Source organism: Megalopta genalis, chromosome 11 (assembly GCF_051020955.1).
Source record: "Megalopta genalis isolate 19385.01 chromosome 11, iyMegGena1_principal, whole genome shotgun sequence".
Classification (NCBI taxonomy): Eukaryota; Metazoa; Arthropoda; class Insecta; order Hymenoptera; family Halictidae; genus Megalopta; species Megalopta genalis.
In genome coordinates, this window is record NC_135023.1 from 14,469,428 (window position 1) to 14,497,345 (window position 27,918).

The following is a 27,918-nucleotide window of genomic DNA, read 5'->3' on the forward strand; positions in this document are numbered from 1 at the left end:
AAGCTCTTGCATCTTCCTAATCTCATCAGGATCTGCAAAATGAGTCACACCATGTGACAGAGCATAACTTTTCAATTCAAAGATTAAGTAAAATACTGTAATTTTATAAAATTCCGCATGTTCTCGGCGCGACGATCGAAGTACCGTAAAGATCTGCAGTTCTATAATCGAGATTGTTTATTCGACAGTTCGTAGAGCGATTCTAAATGAGAGGCCGGTCGTGTAGGTGCAAGAATCACCGAAAGAATTTCGAAACACGTATCGCTTTAGCGTCTTTATTGACATGCGTACTTTACAATTTGCACTTCGGACGATTCCCAAAGGAATCCCGAGTCTCGTTGAACCTAACGGTCTTAAACCTACGTCGACTCACTGGAAAACGAACTTTTACATCGTGGATAGAGTTACTTTCGAAACATGTCCCATTCTGCCGACACTCGGCGATCACGGAAAGAGCAGGGGCTCGTCTGTCACGATCCGTGAATCCCCGAGTGACACTTGCCGCCGTAGTTACACGACGACGAACTTGTAATTGAAACGTTAAATCGTTTAGCACGTGGCCGATCGGCCGCGATAAGCTCTTTTATTTTCTTCACGGCCGCTGGACAAGCGGCGGGCCGAGCTTTTGTCTCTAAATGCTAGATTAGTAACCACACTTCTCGAACCTATTTAGTTTTAATTAAATTATTCTCGCTCGGTGCTCTCTCTCCCTCTCTCTCTCTTTCTTTCTTTCTTTCTTTCTTTCTTTCTTTCTTTCTTTCTTTCTTTCTCCATCTCTCTCAAATTCCCCGCTCTCTTTCGTCTCACAAGCGTTATGTACAGGATCTGTCCTCTTTACAGCGTAAGCGTAAGTTCCACAGCGTTTATGACTATAAAATCGTTCACGTTTGCGCAAGAAGAACTTGGACTCCCGGCCCCGATTTCGGCGAACAGCAAAAGGTCCCTCCGGAAATCGGGCGGCTCCGCGCTCGGATTAATCGCAGTGTCACGGTCGCTAATTAGGAATATTAAACGTACGTCACCAGAAATGTTTCGCGAAACGGCGGATAGGTTTGTCGAGTGACAATCACGCGTTCCGTACTGCCGAGAACCGTCCTGTTCGCACACGAACCACGAGGATACTCTCTTGTTTGGACGAATTTCGCTGCCGAAGGATTCGCAACCTGAAACAAGAAGAGAGTTTTGGTTTTAGCAACGAGCACGTCGATTTTGGAACACGGTGTCACATCGCCCGGCGACGAACAGAGGTTTTTCTTCTTTTTAGAAAGCTTAGGTGCGCCCCAAAATGATAAAGCCATCGTAGAAAATAGCAGTTTTAAAAGTTTCATTTTATCGTAACGAGGCACACCTTATTATGGTAAATTTATGAATTATCTGAGTAACAAGTGGACCGCGGATTTTATACATTTGTGACTAAACTAAGCATTCGAAGAATCTGATGACGCTGTTTCTTCATTTTCAACTTAATAAAATTGTTAAGGAATGAAACAAATGCCTGTACAGTTGCTGTAGTCCGCAATTGTCGCACATGTTTTTATCTCGCATAAAAATCTAGTAATAAGGGTTCATTATTTTCTTTGATAAATTGATTTGTAATTGGAATTTTCTAACGATCTTCTTTCTAATTGTTTCACATCAAGCTGCATATAAATTACGTTATTAGGAACCAAGTTTCCCGATTACGGAAACTTCTCGATTCTCAAGCAGCTTCGTGTTCAGTTTCCTTACGCGGTCGGTTGATCGTGTTACCGAAGTTAAAAAAGAAAACTCTCCTGAAGAGAGCCATGTTTAATTTACGATTCGGTGTACGGAACGAAGATGAACTTAATATCTGTGAGAACTACAGGAAGAAAGTTTAATTATATATATATATATATATATATATATATATATATATATACAGCTCTTCTTTTGCTGGACAAGTTCGTATCACTACCCTAATTTCATGGTTTTTATTGAAGTTAATTGATGACTTAACGTAACGGCGAACGAAAAAATTGGCGGGGCATTTATTCCCACTGAAATTTCTGGGACGCTCGCAGAAAACAGCTAACGATCCCTGGTGAAAATCGAAAACTCCTCAGAAATCTTTAAGCTACCTTGGCATGAATTGAAATTTCGGATTAACCGCTGAATCGTGTTTGCGTATCCGCTAAATTATAATCGACTGCTGCCATGTTTAAAGAGGATATACCAACCCGAGTTCCGACCGAATTATTAATCAATCATTACGGAATTCGGTGAAATTATTCATAGAAGCGTGCAATTGTTCAGGGAGTATTCGAGTGGAAATTACGGTTCTATTTAACTTTCTTCGGGATCCTTTTGCAACGAAAGTACAATAGCTTTTGTGGTCGCTTTTACAAGGTTTATTTATGCACGTTTCAATACCATTTAAAAGTCTTTTGGGTTAAAAAATGTTAAAATTGGCTACTTTAAAACATAATCGAATTTCAAAAAGATCGTCCTGTAATGATCATGATTGCGGCCATTTTGATTGACTGAAATGGAAAAACGTACAAGATACTTAATTAAAATTCGAAGAAACGTGCGCGTGGAGATAATTTAATTTAGAGCAAACTCTGCGGGATGTGTTATCACAAAATAAAACTAAAATATTTCTGTTGTTATTGAATGGATTTAAATAAATGTGGACACTATTTCAATCGTGTTAATCAACAGGTTAATAATGTATTTTAATATTGTATAACACATTTTAATATTTTATATTATCTAATCATCCATAGTGACAATGGCGCAATTTTAGATAGAGAAAAGACAAGAGAATGCGTGAACGTCGCAATAATTTCATTTTTAACCGTTAGAACAAATGTACATGGTAGTTGGGCATTTAAATATGCAGCGGGCGTCGCCCGTAAAATTCGAGCGTGGGACAGGAAATGTTTGCGGTCGAGACTCGTCATTTCCACTTAATGGCTTAAGTAAAAAGACAAATGAATTTTTTAGTCATAGTGCGAGGGTAGTCGTGTCAGAGGGAAAGTGGGACATGGTGTTACGAACGGTTTGAAAAATGCCAGCGGAACGTCGCGGAAACTGGCCCCATCGTTTCGCAACAAAACAGAAATTAATCCGCCTCGCTTTTGTGCTCTCAAAGGTCTAGAGGGAATAGAAAATAACGATTCCATCATTTATTGCTGTCGCAAAGGCACCGAACACGAAACGCCTGTACCGAATAATCTGTAAGAGTGGCTCTCATGATGTTGAACAAGTCTCTTTTATGATGAGCAGGAGAACCTTGAACAACCGTGATGCACGGGAAGCTGCATTCGTTACACATATTACCAGCCTGACAAAGAGTGCATTCGTTCCTGGCGGAAAACGGTATTTTTGGGGTGCCTGGTTTAACGGCTGCTGTTTCGAGTTGCATCCTAACTTTTAGCGAAACTTTAGCGGAACATTGCTGAACTATTATTATAATATCTCTTGCAGAAACATTCTCCTACTAGGTTTCTATTGCCATAATAATTTTAGACACTTGGGATCCATAAGGGCGAATGGATTATGCTGATCGTATTCCTACTATATTTGAACTCTAACTCTAAATGTTAATCGTGAAGTTACATGGAACGTTTCTTACAAATTGTGAGGATTTCTGACAAATTGATTTCTTACAATTTCATGAGAATTTCTTACAAATTGTAATGAAGAAATTTTCAATTGCCTACTAAATTACCCGAGAAATTATCACGAATTTTTAACACAGAATATACATTTTTATCACGAAACGACCATAAGAGAAAGAACGTTACCACTTCAAGCCGAACAACTTCTCCTCGCGCAATTGTCCGCAGCTGCGGAAACGACGAAACGAAAAAAATTCACCCAAAACGCCCTGTAAATGAATTAGAGCCAGCCACTCCCGTTCTCCCGTTTTTTCCCCGACGTTTTTCTTCCACCCGCAGCAATTTACTTTCCGGTTTCCCACCTCGCCGAATATTTCCCAGCGAAACCATTGTTTGCGCAACAAGTATTCCCAGCAGCACTTCCGGCGTCAACAAATAACATTCACCGCCGATCCCGGTGAACAGAGACAGCTCCCGTCGTCCGGTGGTCAAACAGCCAAAGTCCGTCGAGCATCAATCAAAACAATCCAAATCCAAAGGCAACGGCGGGGCCAAATAGAGCCGCCGCACTAGCTCCCACGGGAATTCGAAACAGAAATAGCCGGCGGGCCATTACGAATTATTATTGGTTCCCTTCGACCGGAAATAATTCGAGGGGACCGTGGCCCGTTCTGAAAATAGCGGATCGGTTCGATCCGAAGGAGGGTCGACGTCGGCGGCCGATTGAACAATTTTCAGCGCACCATTTTGCTCGTCGTATCGCTAAAGTAGCACGCAAGTGTCGGGAAAAGTGGGCAGACTCGATGATGGGTACACAGATCGATGACGGGAAGGCGCAAGAAAGATAACCAGCCAAAGATGGAAGAGGCTGAAGACTCGGGAAGAGTGAAAGCAGAGACAGGATGGGCCGGACAAGGCCGGGGCTGAGGCGGGGACGTGTGCGAGCTGCAGCCCTCTTACTTGTCGAGCGAAGTTTTCCGCTGGTTTCACGGCTTGGCCTACTTCGGAGGAGCCTCCTAACCCAGAACCGCGATGTGGACACGTCGCACAGTCTGACGGATCGCCAAACCATCCGGACAAAAATCATTTCGCTGGACCAATTCAAATCATTTTTGGCGCTAGTCGGGAAATAGTAGGCTAATGGAGCCAGTAGTCACCGTGGGCTAGCCAATTACTGTGCCTTTAATTTTCTTTCAAACATCATTCGCGTTATAATTATCGGATAAGACAAATTAAATTTTTCTATTCAAATTCATTATTTATTTGTCAAAATTAATTGTGTAAAAGACGGAATTCCTTAAAATAACAGAAGAATTATTTCAACTTTTTGACGTTGCAAGATTCAGTAAAAAATGTAATGATAAGAAGAATTTTGCTGTAAAATAAATACTTCAAAATAAATATTATTCTGTACCGCATTTTCGGAAGAATCGATTCAATCTATTTCAACGTGCTCTCCTCGAGAATTATAAAATCATGGCACGTGCCTTGTTTCCACCGAACCCTTTAATTTTTCATTGCAAGATAAATTGAACGTTCGGAGTGCAACGTTTGAAATTGTTAACAATTTGACGTGAATCGCGAAAAGAAACGTCCAGGAAGAAGGAAATACCAACTGTTCCGTGAATTGCGTCATTACGGCATTAGTATGGCGTCACTACGGCGTCATAAGGGGATGACGACACCATGGAACGTCTTCTGATCGACGTCGTAAACATTCATTTCGCGTTGGGCACCCTGCAAGGGTGGTTTCCGAGCAACGGCCGACCCAGTAAAATAAGGACTCGGCTTTAAATTAGTCTCTATTGAATGGGAGACAAACGGCTGATGGCAAAGGGTCACGAACATTCATTTCGGGCACACCATGGCCAGCCCCGTTGATACACGACGGTGTTCGAGCAAATATTTCACGGGTAAATGAAGGGTTTGCAATTAACGCGATCAAGTAGTTCCGCCCTTATGCCTAGATACGCGCGCGATGGATGTGTACCCCAGGCAAATTAATATTGTCACATATTGAAACCGTAATTAGTCTCGCACCATGTTTGATGTGTGCAGATTAGGGGTGTATCGGCCGTCCGAGCGTGCAGCATCGTATCTAGTGGAAATTGACACGGACTGTTTTCGATTAGCCTTTCTCGATTTACGCGCCCGACGGGTCGTTTATTAATTTCGATGATGCTCGACGATTATCTCGAATAAATTATCTGTCGTGCGTTCGTGACGAAAGCGAATAGCTTAATTGCAACGTTTAAATGCACTTGAGGGATTTATACATACAGTTGTATTCGTTTTAACTAGTTGAAATTATTAAGAAAAAAAATTGATTTGCATGCAGACAGTCTTTATTTCGCATAAAAATCCGCATACTAAATTCGTAGAAAAATATGTCCTGGATACAGAAATATTCTCTGCTCGAATTAAACCTTGAGGAAGCATAATTACAGCTAAATCTTTTTAGTTCTCGATAATAGGACAATTTATGCTGAAAATTATAAAACAAAATTACAGCTAAATCTTTTTAGTTCTCGATAATAGGACAATTTATGCTGAAAATTATAAAACAAAATTACAGCTAAATCTTTTTAGTTCTCGATAATAGGACAATTTATGCTGAAAATTATAAAACAAAATTACAGCTAAATCTTTTTAGTTCTCGATAATAGGACAATTTATGCTGAAAATTACGATACAACTCGTTCTAAGAAATTATCTTTTAAGTTAATTATAGTGACTTTAGAACCTGTCGAATATTTCATGCACATTCTTCAACGGTTAATATTCTTTCGTGAATACTTTATATAAAAATTACAGGACATTAGTAGTCAATATCTCGAGAATTATCCAACACATTTTGTACGAAGTTTCGCCCGATAAAGAATCCTATACGATAAGACAAAAGGCACACGGTTCCGCAGGCATGAAATACATCGCCATAATTTCTTTTCAACCTCTTGTTTTTACACGGTGCTTTGAATATTACTCGCAGAATTGTAGGAGTAATTACCATGTTTCATCGAAAGACCAACCAGAGCTGATTATAAAGAATTACCCGCGATAAAATTTTTCGAATGTTAAAAATGAGGGATTAAATTACTCAAACGTGTTTATTTAAAACGAACTTTTACAATTGATTCAAGCCGCTGATTGCAGTTCTTAATTACGTTATTATAATAAATTATTATAAAAATTCTTCTCTTTATTATAATAAATTCATCATTTAATTACAATAAATTCTCCGCTGTATTATAATAAATTCTTCTTTTTATTATAATAAATTCATGTTATAAATTTTGAAACATACAATAACGAAATGGTTATCATTTAATTACAATAAATTCTCCGCTGTATTATAATAAATTCTTCTTTTTATTATAATAAATTCATGTTATAAATTTTGAAACACACAATAACCAAATGGTTATCATTTAATTACAATAAATTCTCCGCTGTATTATAATAAATTCTTCTTTTTATTATAATAAATCCATGTTATAAATTTTGAAACACACAATAACCAAATGGTTATCGACGAAAAAACAGGTGTTATTGCCAGCAGATTTTTAGTTGTACAATTATTGAGATTGTACTTTCGCGAGACTTAAATATTTCGACAAAAAAAGAAATCAAGGTAAATTAGATCTTGTTGTAAAACAACAATACATATTCGATGCTCGTGAGGCTCGATAAGTTTAGAAGCTGAGGCAATAACGCTGTTATTAAGGTAGCCAAAAAAGAAAATCGCCCACGGAAAGCAAGCAGACGGGAAGCGGAACGGGATCGGTTGATTGAGGTCTTTAGAAAAATAAACCGTGAGCCGGAGCTAATTCTACCGGAAGTCACGACAAAAGCAAGGCGAACGTCTAATCTATTTTTAGGTATCGCCGATGACTCATTCGGCAGCCGACGGCCGAGTACAAGCACTTTCCATTAAGCGTCACCCTACTTTTCCCATTCAGCGTTAATTCCATGTGAATTCGTTTACTGTTTCCAAGTCCTCCACCGGCGTCGTCCAACTTTTGGCCCCTATTTCGGCCGGCTCTGTTTACAGGCAGCCAAAGACGCTTTCAAGGATGAAATCGTACTATGATTACGGAGCAACTCCGCGCAATTCGAGACGATTCAATATTGGAACGGTATCAGGTTTTAGCACTCCTTCGGGTTGCTTTTAAGCGACACCAATCGCACGTTAACCTGTTTCCAGAAAACTCCTCGAGACGACATTGTTCACGACTTTTCGCTTTCCTGGCTAACTGTGCCATATCTCCGGAATTTTCGTTCCGGATCTCATGATAGTTAGGATCGACTTGTGTAACGCGGCGAATTCAGTCGAATACATTATGCTCATCGCCGACAGAAAAAAATAGGCACGATCCAGTAAAGGCTTTTCAAGCTCTTGCAATGTAAATGTTCATTAACTACATTGTACATTGACTAAGTATACGGAGCTTCGATTTAGTTCAGCGTGATTTTAATTCAACTAAAAATTACTATTACTATTTGTCTGCCAACGTTAAACAATCGTAACTAGACTGCGGATCATTATGCGAAGTAGAAATTTTCAAAGACAATTCTAAGAATAAAAAATTAAATGAAAATATATTCTTTCGTTTAACACGTTCCGTGCCGAGCTTTTTTTACTCGAATCTTCACACTTTGATATTTTACTAAAACTTGATGTATTACGTGCAATTATTAATTCTCGTATACATAACAACGTAACAAAAACTTATCAACGCCCATTCTTGCGGTGGAAATTGATTCTTCGGTTCTAAATTTCTTGTAAACAATTTGTTCAGTTCACTAAGTAAACATGCAAGCGTGTACCATCGATGGTACACGTGGCACGGAACGTGTTAATAGTTTTGATAAGTTGAAAAATTATTAAATTCTTCTTGTGTCTTTACAATTTTATATATCAGCCAATTTACAATAGCTTTTTGTACTAGTTTGTTAACGTTGGAAATATGGTACTTCTTTCTGCAGGCCGCCTTCTTACCGCAGGGTGATTTATTTCGTTTATTTCTACTGTTATACCTATAACAGCAATAATATAATTTATTGTGAAAAACGTATAATTTCTTCGTATATACAAAATACTTGAAAAACGTGAAAATGAAGGATTCTTTAAAGCGAATAGTATGATAGGAATAAAATATTCATTCAAGATCAATTCAAGAATTTGTTTTCAAGTGAATCATCCGTATTTCCCATATCTTTTTAAGAAAAACGAATAATTTAATATCGATAGAAGGAAACTAAAAGCATCGTGACATTTATGAAGCATGAAACTTGAGAAACAATGTGTGTGAAAAGTGATTCAGTCTGCTACAGGAATTGTAATAATTTTTTTAAACTGACAACAGTTTATCGGGATGATTCCGTGCGTGGATGGTATTGTTGTTGATTAATGTATGGGGTTGAGAGTTTGTATGTCTTAATCCCGCAGCATCTATATCCAAGTGAACTCGGGAATGATGTACGACGCCTGAAGGAAGCTGACAGGAACACAGGTTGACAGTGCTGATAATAGCGCGAGCAGAAGACAAATGCAGTGTCTACATAAAGCCGTCTACGTAAAGGTATTCTGGCCCAATGCTAACTAATGACACTGGCTCTGATGCTCGGAATATATGAATTATTAGTCGCGCAATCGCGTCTCGGCAGTTTGACTTATCATTGACAACTTTATGACCCCCGCGTGGCCCAGTGACACTACATTACGGACACAGCGGGCTTCCGGTGTAGTTGACAGTTTTTCATCCGCGAAAATGTGTCGCGCGAATGGAACCGTAAATAAGGAGGCGAACTGCAGTGGCGGCTAATAAATTGCTTCATCCCTTAAAAATGAAACGCAGCAAGTATATTCAATCATTTCAACAGAAATACTTCGCCGATTGCTTCACCCAATTCGATTTGATGAAACAGATGAAAGTTCAACTCATCAACGAGTTGAACTAAAAATATTTTATTAGTTGCTTTATCGTTTAATGAAAAACGTAATTGTACAAAACCGTAGAAGAAATGATTAAATTCTGTGTCACAATCTGTAACTGCTCCGTTATTAAAAGCGAGTCTAGTGAACAATTTTGTATCAGTTGACAATCTGATTGTCTTTTTTTTAATTGAACTTTGATTGTTTTTATTCTCGTTATTATAGATTAATTTTGGGGCATCGTTATCTTTTTTAGAGATGAAGTAAAAATGTCTATAATACAAATCAAAATGTTCAAGTTTTTTTTCGTTTATCGTACTGATGTTGAATGTGCAATACAATGCGATGAAAATTGTTCATCTTGTTATATTAACATAGCAACAAAAATTATTAGATGCGTGGGGTATAATTAAAACGCGGGTAATTACAGCCGAACTCTAATTAGACGATTTGTGGTTGATAGACTTCAAACTTGACACAACAGAGGTCGCTAACTACAATTTAGTACCTGAACCTGTTAATGAAGTGATTTTAAAATCACGAGGACTCGAGCAATTCAATCTCACGACGAATGAAATTAACATAACGAAGACATTTCTGTAGTGAACACGAATAAGATATAATTCGAAGTAAAGCGAGTTTACGAGACTTTTAAGAACGATGATAAACAAAATTATTTGTTATTTCATAATTTAAAGAAAAGACAAAAATAATTACTGATAATTTACATAGATCAAAATAAATTACATGCGGAATAATTTAAACGATTCTCAATCAAACAAAAAATTTAATTATTATTTGCCAACTAAATGTTAATTAAATTTGTAATTTGTTATTTATGACGTGAAATAAAATTTGCCCAATTCTGGGCAGAACGTACCATGTAAACGATGTCCTGTCGACGTAAAAACGATTGAATTTCAAACTGCAAAAGGAGGAAAAACCACGGAATTATAAAGTTCCATAATTATTCCGTCACGTTCAATACAGTTTCAATAAGGTCCGGAAAATTCTCTCAGAAATCACTACGTAACTTTCTCCGCGAATAAATTAAATGTAATTTGAGACTATTTAAAAGCACCATTTCTGTTCGCTTTCACGGCGAACCGGTCCGTTCCATTTACCGAAAGTGGTCCCTTTGGAATGCAAATGGACCGCCTTCATTTCGAACCGCGCCCACCTAAAACGTTACAAACCAGCAGCTATTGTAAATCACTACGTCTGTAAACAACACGGCCAACTCTTTCTGCAATGCACGGTCAAATTCCTGCCGGCGACCAAGCAACTTGAGAATGGTCCATTAAGGAACGGACCCGGGAATTTATATTTCTCGGGAAGCACGCCAATAATGCGGCAAAATGTTCGAATGCTATGAAACAGACTTAATATCAGATAATCTGAATCGTGTTATTGTTACACGTGCGATAATAAAACAAGAAAAATTGACATATTCTTATTTTTTTAAAAACCGTACCTATACGTGCTCTATGTAATTAAAACTTTAGTATGAAATGTAATCTATTCGACTGCTATATATATATACTATCTAAATGAAATTAGCAGAAAATGTAAAGTCGGAAAGGATATAAATGAAGTTGCAAGTTAATTGTTGTGCAGTTTTTAAACAAATTAAAGTCTATACAATTTTTAATTAAAGATAGGATAAGCTAGAGGACATATATGAATTTAATTTCTATTGTAAATTTGTATTTCAATTATATGTATATACATTTTGATCATCTTTTGATAATTTAATAATTAATTTTTCAAGAGATGTAAATGCAAGTCTTGCGAAGTCTTGTAATTTCATTGTTGTATTATTACAATTGCATTTTTCAAAGAATTCAGAATTTAAGTCTATACAATTTTTAATTAAAGATAGGATAAGCTAGAGGACATATATGAATTTAATTTCTATTCTAAATTTGTATTTCAATTATATGTATATACGTTTTGATCGTCTTTTGATCACCACGTAAAATTTTTCAAGAGATGTAAATACAAGTCTTGCGAAGTCTTGTAATTTCATTGTTATATTATTACAATTGCATTTTTCAAAGAATTAAGAATTTGTTCGAAAATTTATAATTGAATGCAGGATAACTTATTGAAATACGATATACGTAGAGTCTTTGAAGAAATGTAAATTGTGTTAAGTAGCTCGAAACACCCTAAATAAAATAAGGACACTTTGGAACGCCTTGAACAATCCTTTGAAATTCCGTGTCTGTAAACATCTTAATTTAGTACAATGTATTTCTATGCATAATAATTTTGGAAATTAAGTAACAGTAATCCTTGGCTGATGGATAGGGGCCGTTCTAGCTTAACGAGGATCGTTAGTGCAACAGGAAATGACGGACTTACTTGAAATAGAACAATTATGTTAAACTATTGACCTTCTAATTCTCCTATCTTATAAATATGAATAATTGTAAGTTTATCGCATTGGAATGTTTAGAAACATATTTCGTTATGAAAGTATTATCGATAAAATATATTTTCAACATGGAAACGCTAAATATCTACGTATGGTAGATATTCGTACGTAACAAATGGTTTGAAATATCACATAGAAATATTTGTCACATGTAAAAATTTAACATTCCCATAATTCAGTATTTGTCATATTTAATATCTGCACAGTGGAATATTTTTTCGAACACAAAGCTGCGGCGCAGAGATTGCAGATATTTATGCGGCCGTTGATTTCGCATTGTAATTTAAACGAAGCTGCAATTAAAAGAACATTCATTGTATTGCCCTAAAAATGGATTAAAGCTTTCTACGGTTATTATTTCAATGCCGCGTTTTATATAATAAATTCTGCATATTCGCGGACGAAGATCCGCAGCGTGATAATGAAATCATTGTTACACCACAATGCGCCGGCTTTCGGCTCTGCGAACTTAATCGAATAACAATGCGTTTAATATTTACAGGTTTCCTTCGTGCTCGAACCAAGAGCGTCTCGTAAATCGATGGGATATGGCTTTATCCTGAATTGAAGTGATCGAATTATTCCTGCGGCGGTTCTCGTGGTCGACTTATTCCAATAGATTGCGCAACCGAGCGGCGATATTATTGCAATATAAGGAAGATAATAAGGAGAAGGAATGCGCGGAACTGTATTTCGAAGTTTTATGCAAAATAAAAATTGTGTACGTCAACTGTACGGAATAAGAGTTACGTAAAGACATAATTGTTTGTTTAATAGCTTCAATGAAATGAAAATAGTGTAACGAGATTTTTCAAGCTCCTTTTGTATCTTCATTGCTTTGTTTCAGTGAATTGTTTCTCTCATTTGTTTCACAATTGTGAAACATAAATGCATAAATGCATCAAATCTGCAGCCTATTTGTAACAGGTTGTTAAGGTTGTTAAGAGATGGTACCACTTTTTTCAGGCTGCTATTTCGCCGCGGGATGATTTATTTTGTTCACTCCTACTGTTGACCAACGACATTAATACACAAGGTGCATAATAACAGTAGTAGTGCAACTTATTGTCAAAAGTATATATGGGAATATTTTAAAACACAGTAGTGTATATGAAATGTTTGAAAAATGTGGTAGCTTTGAAGTATTCCTTCGAGCAAATACGATAATACAGGGTGTCCCAGGTTTTAATGTTCAAACTTTGTCAGTATATTCTATGGCACAAAGTAAGAAAAAAATGTTGTGTAAACATATAGGTCATATAGAGCTTTATTAAGAAGTTATAACAAAAATTCAGAATAGGAATAGTAATCAACTAAAAAAAAAATAAAAATAAAAAAAGATCGTCGAGCGATGTCAATCATGTATTGTCAACAACGGTTATTAATGCATTTCGAAATGTATTAATAAACACAGCTTACATAAACACACGGCATGTGCTGATCTATTCAAGCCAATGCTCGCAGTAACAGCAAGTTGATTACTATTCCTATTCTGAATTTTTGTTATAAAATAACTAATGTCGTCGTAAGATAATCATTGTAAACTAATCACTGTACAATAATTATTGTAAAATAGAAATTGTAAAATAATCGTTTTGGAATAGTTGCTGTAACTTGGTCATTGTAAAACAGCCGTAAAACAATCATTACAAAGCAATCATTATAAAACAGTCATTGCAATACTTCTAAATTACATTATTGCAAGATTTACTTTATTTCTCTTAATTGCACGTGCCAGTATATGTGCAAATATTTATTTCGAAATAACATTTCTCGTTGCGAACAATATAATCGAATAATAATTTTTTTTATTTTTTATTTTTTTTTTAGTTGATTACTATTCCTATTCTGAATTTTTGTTATAACTTCTTAATAAAGCTCTATATGACCTATGTTTACATAACATATTTTTCTTACTTTGTGCCATAGAATAATATAATATAATGTGCAATATAGTATAGTATAGTATAGTATCCTGTATAATATAATGTGCAATGCGATGAAACAAATATGACAGTACAAGTGAGAATAAATATTTTACAAGAAAGATATGAACAAGATATTCATTCAAGATTCATTCGAGAATTTTCTTTAGATGAAACACAATCGTGAAAAGTACATGAGGTTCAACGATTTCAATGAATTTTCAGCACGCGTGTAAGGTCACCAAGACCGAAAGAATACATTGTTCGAATTTTCGTTAGACGCTCAGATAAAAAAAATTGATATAAACACGTGATTCTTTAATATTCTCTTTCATTCCATCCGATCACTATTTTCGCCAAAATGATTTGCTACATTATTTAGTAAACTAGTCCTTCGAACGTCGTGCAAAAATTCAACTCGTTTTTTTGCTTCAATTTCGAAATAGTTATTCCCCACTCAAAATTTCCAATATCTTCTTCAACAAACAAAGATAACGTTGTGTAATATTAACGGAAAGGGAGTAAAGGGAAAATAAGTTTGTGGAAAACTCGACGTAGTCCGTTACAAGTGATCGACTTATTCCGATAGATTGCGCAACTAGCGCGAATAGCTGGATGAGCGAAAGGGAGAGAGAGAGAGAGAGAGAGAGAGAGAGAGAGAGAGAGAGAGGGGGAGAGAAAAAGTTTGAAATTGTCCCGATGGCGAAATTACCGATTGCGTAACGATGTAAGAGCTTTCCCGAGCGAGAAATTAAAATTTACGCTGCCCACAGGGGGTTACCGTGCAACCAATCGCGGCCCATTAATGAACTGGCGTTAATGTAATTATAACGCTAAAACCGTAATTGAATAAACACAACCCGTCCAGGGCAGAAATCGAAATAATAATTATTTTCACCTCTGATGGATCGGCTCAGTGTTTTACAACGAAAATCGAGGTATAAAACATGATTTATTTGATTGTTACCACTTAAACAGTATTAGGGAAAATGTAAGGTCAAAAAGGATATAACTGCAACTGCAATTTTATTGTAGTGCAGATAGAATTACAATTTTCAGAGAAATCAATATTTATACAAAAATTTAATATTAAAAGTAGGATAAGCTGGGGGATTTATATGAATTTAATTTTTATTATAAATTTATATATGAATTTAATTTTTGCTGTACTGTATATAAATTTAATTTGTATTATTTTGTATATGAATTTAATTTTTATTATTTTATATATAAAACTAATTTTTATCATTTCCTATATGAAACTAATTTTTATCATTTCCTATATAAATTTAATTTCTAGTATTTTATATATGAAACTAATTTTTGTCATTTCCTATATGAATTTAATGTCTATTATTTTATATATGAAACTAATTTTTATCATTTCCTATATGAATTTAATTTCTATTAGTTTGTATCTACCTACAAATTTAAGAAATTTCTACTTTTATACAATTTTACATATATTGATCATCTGTAACATGATTGCAAGTGACGGACGCGAGTGATAATCCGGTGTGGACCCTGTGTAAACGTGTCGTAGACGAAAGATCAAAGGCACTGTAATTGGCTCGAGCCGCCTAACCGGAATAAGTCATTAAAACATCAGCGGCGAGAAATTGATTTCTGGAACGGGCAAAGACAGCCCCGCATTCCAGTTTTCCTTATTGCGGTACGGCTAGGATAAATCGATCGTGACTCTGAACTAAAAACCAACCTAACACCGCCGACATTGACATCGGCGTACCCTGCGACGAGTACATCAGCGGAGAATGGTTAATTGAATTTCCATTTGCGCCAATCTTCGCAGAATACACCGACCTGATTAAGATTCACCGGCGAAGGCACAGAACTGTTTCCAGTACGGCGGTAATAATCGTCCCTGAATTTTCACCAACAATGTCCCCTCCACCGTGAATGCTTGTTGACTGCACCTCTGTCAACAAGCGTCAGGCGTCTCGTTGTACCTTTATCCGCCCCGTTGTCAACGAAACACTAATCAACTGCGCATTCAGAAATGTAGTTCGCTCACGAAAGTATATCAGCGTTTACATTCGCTGTCTGCTGAATTGGGTTGTAAATGAAATGTATTGGAGATAGTGATCGTGAAATAGTTATTGGAGAATAGACATTGTAGATAGTCGTTGTAAAATAGTCATTGTATAATAATCACTGTCAAGCAATCATTGTAAAGTAAACACTGTATAATAATGATTTAAAATCCTCCTAAAACAATCGTTGTATAGTGATCATTCTGAAATAATCATTATACAATAATCATTCTGAAACTATTATCGGAGAATAGTTGTAGTGAAATAATCATGTATTATAATCATTCTAAAACATGATCACTGTAAAATAATAAATGTATTATTATAAATGTGAAACAGTCGATGTATAATAATCATTGTAAAAGTAGCATGGTATAGTAATCAACGTAGAATAATCATAGTAAAATAATCAATGAATAAAAGTCATCATAAAACAAACATTATATATCAAATAACCAATGTATTAGAATCGTCGTAAGATAATCATTGTAAACTAATCACTGTGCAATAATTATTGTAAAATAGACATTTTAAAATAATCGTTTCGGAATAGTTGCTGTAAATTAGTCATTGTAAAACAGCCGTAAAACAGTCATTACAAAGTAATCATTATAAAATAGTCATTGCAATACTTCTAAATTACATTATTGCAAGATTTACTTTATTTCTTAATTGCACGTGCCAGTATATGTGTAAATATTTATTTCGAAACAATATTTCTCGTTGCGAACAATATAATCGAATAATGTACTTCGACACTGTTCTTAAATAAGACATTGTCCATCGACTGCTATTAACGAACAAGAATATTCACAAGTCGCTTCCTTTGAGATTAATTTGATGCAATTTCCGCAGCGCGCGTTAGTCCTCTAATTGAAAAGTAACTGAACGCCGAATGTCTCGGCCTTCCGAAGTTACGGTGCCGCGCGAAAGCAAAGTTCAAATCCCCGCGTGGATCCACAAAGGTATGAATATTACATGGAAATTAATAGCTGCATCGGAACGAGCACGCGAGGACGGCAAACCCCGATAAGCCTCCGCCGAACGAACAGTCTGGTCTAGCCGTCACGCCGGTTCGATCTTTCCTTTTAGCTGGACGTTCGAACGTTTTCTCGCATCGCGAAATTTGAATATTCATCCGGGGACATTTCTCATTGCAACGTCGCGGACAGAGTTATTTCATTGGCGTTGTTCCCTGCATACGTTTGCCGTTCGCGCACATATAGCCGCACACCAGCCGGGAAGGGACACGTGTGCCCGAGCAAACTGAATGAAACCGTACAATGTAATCTAAGTCCTGTCAGATGACAAACACTTTTCTGCAGGTGAAATTTATCTCGAGCGTGTCCCGGCCGTTCCGCCGATTTCTGGTATGTAATACAGAAGCACGACCCGCGCGCCGAAGAATTCTGACAAATCAGATCCGTCGCGAGCCCCGATATATCCGAAAGAATCCGCTCGGTACAATAACACCGTCATTCATTTTTCAGGCCCGAAACACCGCAGCCCGTCTGATAACCAATATTTAAATTCGTGTTGCGAAGCATTCCTCGCGCGATTCCGTCGCCGACCGACGCGATTCAGCCGATGCTCGTAAATCGCACGCGGATCGAAAGGTTCACCGTTCGAACGCGATCAGCAGGTTCAAGCTGCCTTGCTTTTTTCCCCGGCGAAAAAAGTACTCGACAGTTCAGAAGCAGTTGATCACCGATCGATTAATCAGTGGCTTCCTCTCGTATACGTTCTAGTGACTTGTCGATGGAGAACACTTTCGCCGTCGACCACGGATTTCACCGTTATACGGATTCGCAGCTTGCTCGAGAATAATCCGAACCTTCGCTCTTTTTGCGAAACGGTCGAACGGATTTTTCGTTGGAGATTTCATGAACGCCACGATTGGATTCGACGGAATGCATTATGCTGGCCATCGACGAAAGAGAACATCGGGTAAACTCGGGTGAATTATATCGTGCATTGATTAATACAATGACCAGTTTTTTCATCATAAAAGCACTGCTGATTCGATGCGTTCGTGTCAGAAATGATTAATTTGAAGCAACGAAAGGATAAATAGAATCTAAGAACGTATCGGTTTGCACTGATTAAAATGATTAGATTTGCAAATGAAATTTACTGTCTTCTTAAATACAGCTATTCGAATGTAACAAAGTGCACCTTTTATCTACGTTTTTAATGCAGAGGAAAATTTTGTTTGTTTTATATCCCCAAAATAATTACATTTTGCACCATGATTTAGTAAAATTAAACTATTTTAATTTGACGATAATAAATGAAATAAATAATATATTCCTAACTATGTCACAAATGTTTTTCAATAAAATACTATTTGAGATATTATCTTCAAAGTTTTGTACAACGAATAAAACATTTCATTTTCAAAAGTACATCTTTTCGATCGAATAAAATATTATATTTTTAAGGGTAGCAGAACGAATATTGTGCTTCGTTCCTGTGTCGCAATAAATGCAGACAATTTTGATTTTACATAAAAATTCGCAGTCCGCTAGTGATCAGCAATAATGTACACTGTACGCGTTCATGAATGTTTATAAATATACAAAATCCCGTCTAAAAACCACCAGCAATCGAAACTACAGAACCAATGTAACATTATTATAAATCGTCCACGATCATCACGAATTCGTAAACAATTCACGGAGTGACTTATTAAGTAATGGAAGGCTGAATTAAGGAGAAAACTGTCCGATGCAGGAGCAGCATTATCTGAGTCAAAGTTAGGCGAACTTCTACTCTTGTCTCCTTCGCATTTTTCGCTTTACTTTTTTTCCGGCTTCCTCTCTCCGATTTCTTCCTTCCTTCCGTTTCTAATTTATTTTCCCCGCCTCCAAGCTCCCACGATTCCTTTCCTTCTTTCCCCCGATTAACATTTCCCAAGCAAACTGCGTTACGTTCGCGCGACAAGGCCGTAAGAATAAAGAAAGTAAACGAGACGGCGGCTAATGACGCGGCGCCTGTTAGGCACCGATGCGCCTCGGAATTGCCGCGGAAGTGTCAAGCAAACACAGGACCATCGGTGTTGCGACTCCTAAAACTGGTCGATCACCGTGTTTCGGAAATTCCGTCGACGAGGAACGGCGACGTCCGATCTCGGCGAAACAGCTCAGCCGGCGACGGGAAATCGATAAAGTAATTCTTCGAACGGGAAGTGCGGTTTGAAAAAATGGAATCGATTTTCACGTAATTAACTGTTCCACGTGTTCCATCGTTCGACATTCTATTCCACGATATGCAGAAACTTTCATTTCCGCTTAAAATTGCTCATTTTTCCGGTATCCGTGATTTTTCTTTTTCTTGCAGAACCATAAATATCGCGGATAAGAAAAGAATTAAGCGAGGAAAGGTGAAGCCGGGAATTATGGTTCAATTTGCGTCAGCGCAAGTATCAGTTGGTAAATAAATATTTGATTCCAGACGATGCAAGTATTTTCGGAAATGAAATATTTTATTTGTTCGAAAGTATGTACCTTTAAAAATGTGATATTTTATTCGATCGAAAAGATGTACTTTTGAAAATGAAATGTTTTATTCGTTTTGTGCAAAATTTTGAAGATAATATCTCAAATAGTATTTTATTGAAAAACATTTGTGACATAGTTAGAAATATATCATTTATTTCATTTATCATCATCAAATTAAAATATTTTAATTTTACTAAATCATGGTGTAAAATGTAATTATGTTGGAAATGTAAAACAAACGAAATTTTCCTCTGCGTTAAAAACGTAGATAAAAGGTGCACTTTGTTACATTCGAATAGCTGTATTAAAGAAGACAATGAATTTCATTTGCAAATCTTATGATTTTTTACGTCATCTCGATTCACGTCACGTTAATAATTTTTCACGATTGATTTTCAAGTTAAAAATTATGGGAAGTATTCTATTTTATGCTTTATGCCATTAAAATAAAAATCATATTATTATATGTTTTAGATTATCAAAATGAACTATTTATTTTCTTGCTTTAGCTTTAGATTGCCGAAATTAACTATTTTATTTTACGTTTTACATTGTCGAAATAAATTTATTTTGATACGGTTATCACTTTATAGCAAAACAAATTGTCACTATGTCGAAGTTGAATCATTGATTTCTGGACACAGACAGTGGGTTTCCAGGCCACCGTTGCGGCGGAAGCTCATTTTGTTTATGGGAGAAATGCCGAGAGATACCAATAGTTATAATGTCTTCGATGTCTCGCGTGGGAAATCGTAGAAAATAGCCCGGGCCAATTTACGTCTGCAACTGCGGTTACCCGTCACTATGTAGCACAATTTCAAATGAATTGATGCATTTGCCGAGCGCTGACAGCCTGCATTTATATTCAAACGAAGCACCCGCGTCACCGATTTACGTTTTCGCTGCGATATTTCGGCGCGAGCTTTTTCGCGATTATGGCAGCCGTCACAATTGTTTACGCGGACTATGATTATCCGCAATTACCGGGAGTAACGCGACGACCTTGCAGTGGCATAGATAAGAGACTTCTGATAAAGCGAGGCTCGATAAATTCAGGACGAAGCGTAGAATTTTAGAAATAATTCACATTGACGTAAGCCTGCACTTAAATTAATTAGTTTTTAATGGTCGGCAAGTAGGCTGCGAATTTATCTTGCGGAGAAAATCGCTATCTCGATCAGTGTTGGCAACCAATCAATTAAAATTTGTAATTTCATTCAATGTTTGGTGAAAACGATTGAAGGCATTGTCGTCGAAGAAAACCACGATTGAATTTCTCGATCGACGAAATTAATCATCAGTCGATTGAAAGAAACAATTGTTGATTTTTGAATGGAATTGGATTCGTCATGTTTATCATTTAATTATATTTTTTATTATAGTATAGTATATTTCAGTATAGTATATTATTATAAGTATATTGTTGAGTATATATATATGACGTCAATGACGTCAATCAAAATTAACGATTGATAATATTACTGCGATCAATAATATACTATACTCAAATAGTAATAATATAGTAATAATATATATATTCGCGATGGAAATAGTAGTATTAATCGTCAATCAAAATTAACGATTGATAATATTACTGCGATCAATAATATACTATACTCAAATAGTAATAATATAGTAATAATATATATATATATATATTATTACTATATTATTACTATTTGAGTATAGTATATTATTGATAGCAGTAATATTATCAATCGTTAATTTTGATTGACGATTAACACTACTATTTCAATCGCGAATTGCGATTAATGATTAAAACGAATGCAATCGTTAATTGCTATTAACAATAGTAATTCAATCGTTCAGGAACAAATTAGTGATCTATTCTGTTCACTGGAAAGTCTCGATCATGTTTCGAGAATATTTTTGCGCGCGCATTTCAGTCATGGAAATGCAAGCTGAAGTGCTGCAATATTGCAGTGAAAATTAATTACTGTTCAGAGTTTAGTCGGTAAACATATGCATCTCTGGCATTGCACTCTGCACGAGCGTCTGATGCGACGAATCGTAATTTATGTAATTCATGATTTGAACAAAACTCAAATAAGATATCGACGACGAACCGATTGAATCATGTACGTTATGCATGATTAATAACGGCGTTTATACAGTGGAAATGTTTCACTACAATCTGAGCAAAATTCAAATACATAAATTACCACTAGAAACGTGGAATCGCAATCAAAATGATTCGAATTAGACCGGCGATTTCATACATCAATAGCATTTCTTTTACCTGTTATTTTTTAAAGCTTTTTAAAAGTCACGCTTTCGCAAAAGTGAAGACGTTGAATTGAAAAATTTGTCCTACAGTTTAAAAAGCAGTTATTCGACCGCTCTGATAGGTTTAGAGTTTTAAAAAACCCAATTTTCCCAGCGTTGCAAAACGAGTTTGCGTAAACGAAGCTCTGTGAACGCAGCATTAATTAATTAGAAGTTCCAATGGCGATGCAATTACGGTACACTTTGATGAAAATATCAGCTGCCTTCGAGGAAGCAAAGTGCAAGCGTAAACACACATCGAGGTGCGTTTTAAAGGAGCTCGACGGAGCCTTGTTCGCAGGAAAAGCATTCTCGCGAATTACATGCTCCGCAGTGCGTGCTCCACAAATTTCACCGATGAATTTTGACCCGTACACACGCGCGGACTGTCTAATGCAAGAAAACCGTGCACGCGGTACAATTTTCTGCATGTTCCGGCTTGTTTTCACTTCGCTCAAACTTTTATGAAATGTATACGGTCCCATAAAGACCGGTGCCTGGCGCGAATTTCCTTTTTTCTCGCCACCTCCTTCGCCTGTGAATGATGAACTATAAGACGCGTCGCTGGGTTTATCACTACTTCCACGGGGTCTTCGTTACACGCAAGAAGCACTTCGGAGAAAAGAAGATAGAAGGTGCATGTGACCGGTCTTTAATTGCTCGTTATCGCGCGAGGATTGGAGAAGATGAAGTTAAATGAAATTCTAGTCTCTTTGTGGTCGAGATCAGGCGATAATCTATCGAATGTTATGGAAGTTTGTGTATTATGGTTTTTCGAAGATTCTAATAAGTCGTGGACGCATTTTCGTGAAGGTGTATAATAATTTTTCCCTAATTCGCGCTCAATTGTGTATTATGGTTTTTCGAAGATTCTAATAAGTTGTGGACGCATTTTCGTGAAGGTGTATAATAATTTTTCCCTAATTCGCGCTCAATTGTGTATTATGGTTTTTCGAAGATTCTAATAAGTTGTGGACGCATTTTCGTGAAGGTGTATAATAATTTTTCCCTAATTCGCGCTCAATTGTGTATTATGGTTTTTCGAAGATTCTAATAAGTTGTGGACGCATTTTCGTGAAGGTGTATAATAATTTTTCCCTAATTCGCGCTCAATTGTGTATTATGGTTTTTCGAAGATTCTAATAAGTTGTGGACGCATTTTCGTGAAGGTGTATAATAATTTTTCCCTAATTCGCGCTCAATTGTGTATTATGGTTTTTCGAAGATTCTAATAAGTTGTGGACGCATTTTCGTGAAGGTGTATAATAATTTTTCCCTAATTCGCGCTCAATTGTGTATTATGGTTTTTCGAAGATTCTAATAAGTCGTGGACGCATTTTCGTGAAGGTGTATAATAATTTTTCCCTAATTCGCGCTCAATTGTGTATTATGGTTTTTCGAAGATTCTAATAAGTTGTGGACGCATTTTCGTGAAGGTGTATAATAATTTTTCCCTAATTCGCGCTCAATTGTGTATTATGGTTTTTCGAAGATTCTAATAAGTTGTGGACGCATTTTCGTGAAGGTGTATAATAATTTTTCCCTAATTCGCACAAAAATGGACAATTTGGGAAGAGGAGATACGATTATTCGAGCCTTGCGGCTCGTTTTTATACTTCTTGACAATTGGTAGCTATAAAATCATCTTCTCTTTTCCAATTGTTCATTTTTGTGTACAATCTATATGCGTCTGTGAGCATCAATTATGGAGAATTTACTGTAATCCTAAATTAAGAAATTAGTGGCCGTCATTTTGACGGATTCCGCAAATCTAGTGTTAAAAAGACGAGCGAAATATAAAGTTACTATGAATTAACTTAACTCTGAATTATCTCAACAATAAATTTTGTTATTGTTTAGTTTTTGTATAAACAATATATATGTAATTAAGCAATAACCTTGTTTTTACAACGATAAAACTATAAAAACGAGACGTCAGGCTCGAATAATCGTATCTCCTCTTCTTAAATTGTCCATTTCTGCGCGCAATCTGAGCGTGAATTAGGGAGAAATTGCTGTAATAAGGAGATAATTATGTAGTTTCATTGTTTCTGAAACAGAGAAGTGGCTTTTGTATCCATCCATTCATACATAAACAAAACAATCGAGCTGTGTAAAATGAAACTATGCGCGCATGATTTAAGCTTAATGCAAACATTAGTTTACTTAGAAGAAGCTATATTTTCTTAAGAATGCTGGAGTATGTTTTTACGTACGTTTCAATGTTTCAAACTAAAATACGCATTTTATCGACATTCTTGAAACATTTTCTCATTGCAAGCTTCGGTTCTAGAAGATGAAAAAGAAATTAAAGCATATTTCATTAATTGACAAAAGATACGCACTGTATTTTAATGAATCATTGCAAGAAATATAGTAGAACTTCCAGGATATAGGATAACAATGCAGTCATTCGATAGCGGATTTTATGCAAACAGTAGAAACTATTAAAAAAATTCAAGGCTACTGTCGTTCAAATTGTTACGAAAATAAATAAATTCCCACGCATCTCTTGTATTTTATAATTAGTGCAGACAATTTTTATTTCGCGTAAAAGTCCGCAGTCTTGTATTTATTCATATTTTTAAATGTATTTTTTAAGTAAACGTTCATAAATTCGCTGGCATAAACGAATGAAGAGTGACACGATGCGGAAACTGAATAACGTCGTACCGAAAGTAGCTTCTTGTGCATGGCCCAGTATTCCGTTGCGAAAACGAGCACGAAACGAAACGGAACATAAAATAGGAAAGGAACTTATAATTATCAAATATTCTGACTAAATAATAAATTCAAAAGAACTTGTTATATTACATTAATCCAAACAATTTGACGAATAATATAATTTGTATAAATAATAGTAATAACCTTCGTATATAATAATAAATATAATAATGCAATATATAATTTGTTTTATATATAATATTTATATATAATATTATTATATTATATAAATAATAATACATAATAATACATATAAGTATACAGAAGTTTTGAAAAAATTGTTAAAATACTGCAATAGCATTATTATGTATAAAACAAACTGTATATAGTATTATTATATTTATCATGTTTTATTTATAAAGCATATTATATACTGTTTTGATTTATTCTGAATATAATTTGGTGAGACTATTGCAGTCTTTTAGCAATTTTTTTAGAAATTTTGAACTATCGATTTTAAAGCAACTGTTAGAAAACTCTCGGTAGATAAAGCGTTACTAGACAGAGAAATTAACGCAGAAATGTAAGGAACAGGGGATAGTTCTGAAACAATGTTAGCAGAAATATCGTATTAATAGAGCCTTGGAAATACGCGACGAGAATGAATGGAAATTTCGTTCACTATTTCATGATTCCAGTAGGTGGACTAATATTTCCTCATAAATATGCGTCACGTACAAAATGATCGCATTTCCATGGAAAGAAGGAATCGAGGATTGCGTGTTACCACCGAATAACGATCACGTTACGCAAAATCAATCCGTTTTTTTTTTATTTGCATGAAAATACAGCTGCGTGCTGCCACATTTCCATGCAGCAATGTCGCCTTTTCCGGCCGATAGATACATTATATACGAAAACATTTTCTGTGAACATGATATTACCGCGTTTGAAAAATTCGTCGCGGCGAATATCACGTTTTAAGAACACGATATCGCCGTCACGGTAAAATTTGCGAGGAACACGATACTTGGCAACGCGATATTTTCACGATTTAAAAACTTTCCTCGGCGCGCTACAATAATTGGAGTGACAGTAATTGTTGTCTGACGAAGATGTTCTGCTACCGTTGCTTTGAAGAGTTTCTGTAGCGAAACGAATTTTGTCGAGCTTCTTGCGACCGGTTTTATACAATCATACATTAAAATTGTATTTAATGACATCGTGATCGACGCTTTGAGCTAGAAAATAAATAAAATTTCTGACACATTCGCATATTTCAAAATAAACGACCGGCGATTATAGAAGTCCTATTTTCTTGCAGTATCAGTAGAGATGATTGGAATATTCAATGGCACGCTCCAGATATTTATACAGAACAAACACTTTCTGCATTAATTACAAGCGATAAGAGCCAGATAAACATTTATCTCTTCCTTTAATAGTTTTCACAAGTAAACCATCATTTCCAGCTACACTCGCGTGGATATCCGAACAATTTCGGACATGTATTTTGTTGAAATATTCGCGAGACTACTTAGACAATGTCTGCGAAATTAAAAAAAAAAGAAGATCGCGATTGCTTGGAATAGAAACAAAAATAAAATACACGAGATCAGCTTCAACTTTTTCCATTTTTTTAAAATCGTATCTACAAGGAAATCCGAGTGATCTATCGTTACCAAATGAACAGCAGGAAATTCGAAACTTGTGGTTTCCAGCAGGGAAATCTAATTCGAATGTCCATTACGGTCTCGCACATAAATTCAAGCATAAAAATTGATCCACTTTTTCTTCATCAGCCGGTTTCTTCGCGCAAGACAATTCCCCGGCGCAAAAACGCCATTAGATAAGAACTAACAGCGCGCGGCACTATTCCAAAGATTAATGGGCACCCGATAAAAAATACGCAGTGTTAATCTTCTCCGTGTGCCGTCCCGTGCTTTATTCCGTCCGAGCTACCTTTATTAATGAAAACATCCATCCGATTGAAATTGATGTCGAACCATTTTCTTACGGTTGCACCGTAATACCGGCGATTTAGAAGACAAAACGCCGCCTCTCGCGCGTCGTGTACACGCTCTATTCATTGTGAAATTAGAAAAATTGATTTTACGGCAAGAAGTTGCGGATCTCTGTGATGGATGTGACGGCGGTCGAGGTAAGAAACTTTTCGCGGATAACGGACGCCGCCTAAATCCACTGGAAGGGTAGATATCGGTGAAATATGTTAGCTTTGTACATTTCGTATAGACAATGAACTTCGGAATTTGATATCCGCAAGGATAAATATGTTTTATTTCGATTCGATAGGAAAACGGGGAGGGTGAAACATTTTTCGTGTCATCTTAGTTATTTTCAATTATTTTGCAGCATTCAGAAAAGGCTGAATTGTATTTTTGCACGGGAATTTCACCGTATTCATCACGGTCAACAAAATTGCACCAATAGGATCATCATTAATGCCAATCAGTATTGCAACATATTAAATTTCTTTGGTGATTTCAGAACTTTCCGACTGGTCGTAAGGAGTTTAGGTAGCTTTGGTGCGGATTAATCAACATTTTTGTCATTATATAATTTTGTTATTGTCCATTTTATATATTTTTTTCTACAGTTTATATATTTAAAAGCAAAATAAATAAAAAGCTGGTAAAGAAAAATTGATGACTCTTCTGTTCATTAAAAAAAGAAGATTATTTGATAGACAGTATCTCGTCTAAAACACTTCTTCCAGAATGCTTCTATAAAAGCATGGAACTGTTAGGGCGAATGACACTAGAATAGAATGGAATAGGATTTACGCAAGAGTATAGATTTCGTTAGTCCGTGTGGATTTATCGAGTTTTATAAAGGGTTGTCGAAAGTAAAACGCGAATTTAATCAGATTTGCTCGGGCTTCTGTGCCATTAAAATGCCGATAAAACTCTCAGCAGAGCAAACACGTTTCTGCTTGTTTGCTGATTCTGTAAATTAGCACATAAAAGCGTGTATTTGCATAAATATGAGCAATCTACTCAGCGTCGACTGCCATTGACCGACATAGCGGCGAACGCGTGGAAGGCAAACGATAAAAGGAAAAGTGACAGCGTTTGAACGGTTCAGATAGTCCGAAGCGATCGTTAGGTAGCACAGTTCACTGACGAACTTTCGATGCTTCGAACGAATGTACGTAAAGAACAAATGAAATTGGGATAAGGAACCGAGAAACAGAATGGAATTGCTCAGACACAAAACAAGGATTGTTTCTTGTAGAGATTTGGCAGATTTAGCGGAATTTAGCAGAAATTGCTATAAATTAATGAATTAGAGGCGGAAACATTTTATTTATTCTATGAAAGTTTCATGGCACTAGAAAGCAGATGAAAATCCCATGAAACTTTATTCAACACGTTTTACACCGAGATTTAGGAGAGCATAAACGCTATAAATGCCTAAAGTCAGCAATCTGGTTATAACACTGCAACCTTTTGACGCTGTGGATACCATCGCGCTATCGGACGCGCGCGTGCCATTAAACTGAAATCACCGAA

The 27,918-nt window shown here is 36.1% G+C and overlaps 1 protein-coding gene across 1 annotated transcript in view; it reads right to left on the reverse strand.

Moving 5' to 3' along the window:
- Nucleotides 1–247: 247 nt before the first annotated feature.
- The window catches only part of AstA-R1 (allatostatin A receptor 1), an 83,204-nt gene continuing 55,533 nt past the window's right edge, over nucleotides 248–27,918 (reverse strand). The window contains exon 6 of the mRNA XM_033468065.2: nucleotides 248–1,163. The gene's annotated coding sequence lies outside the window, so the exon portion shown is untranslated. The remainder of the gene's footprint in view (nucleotides 1,164–27,918) is intronic.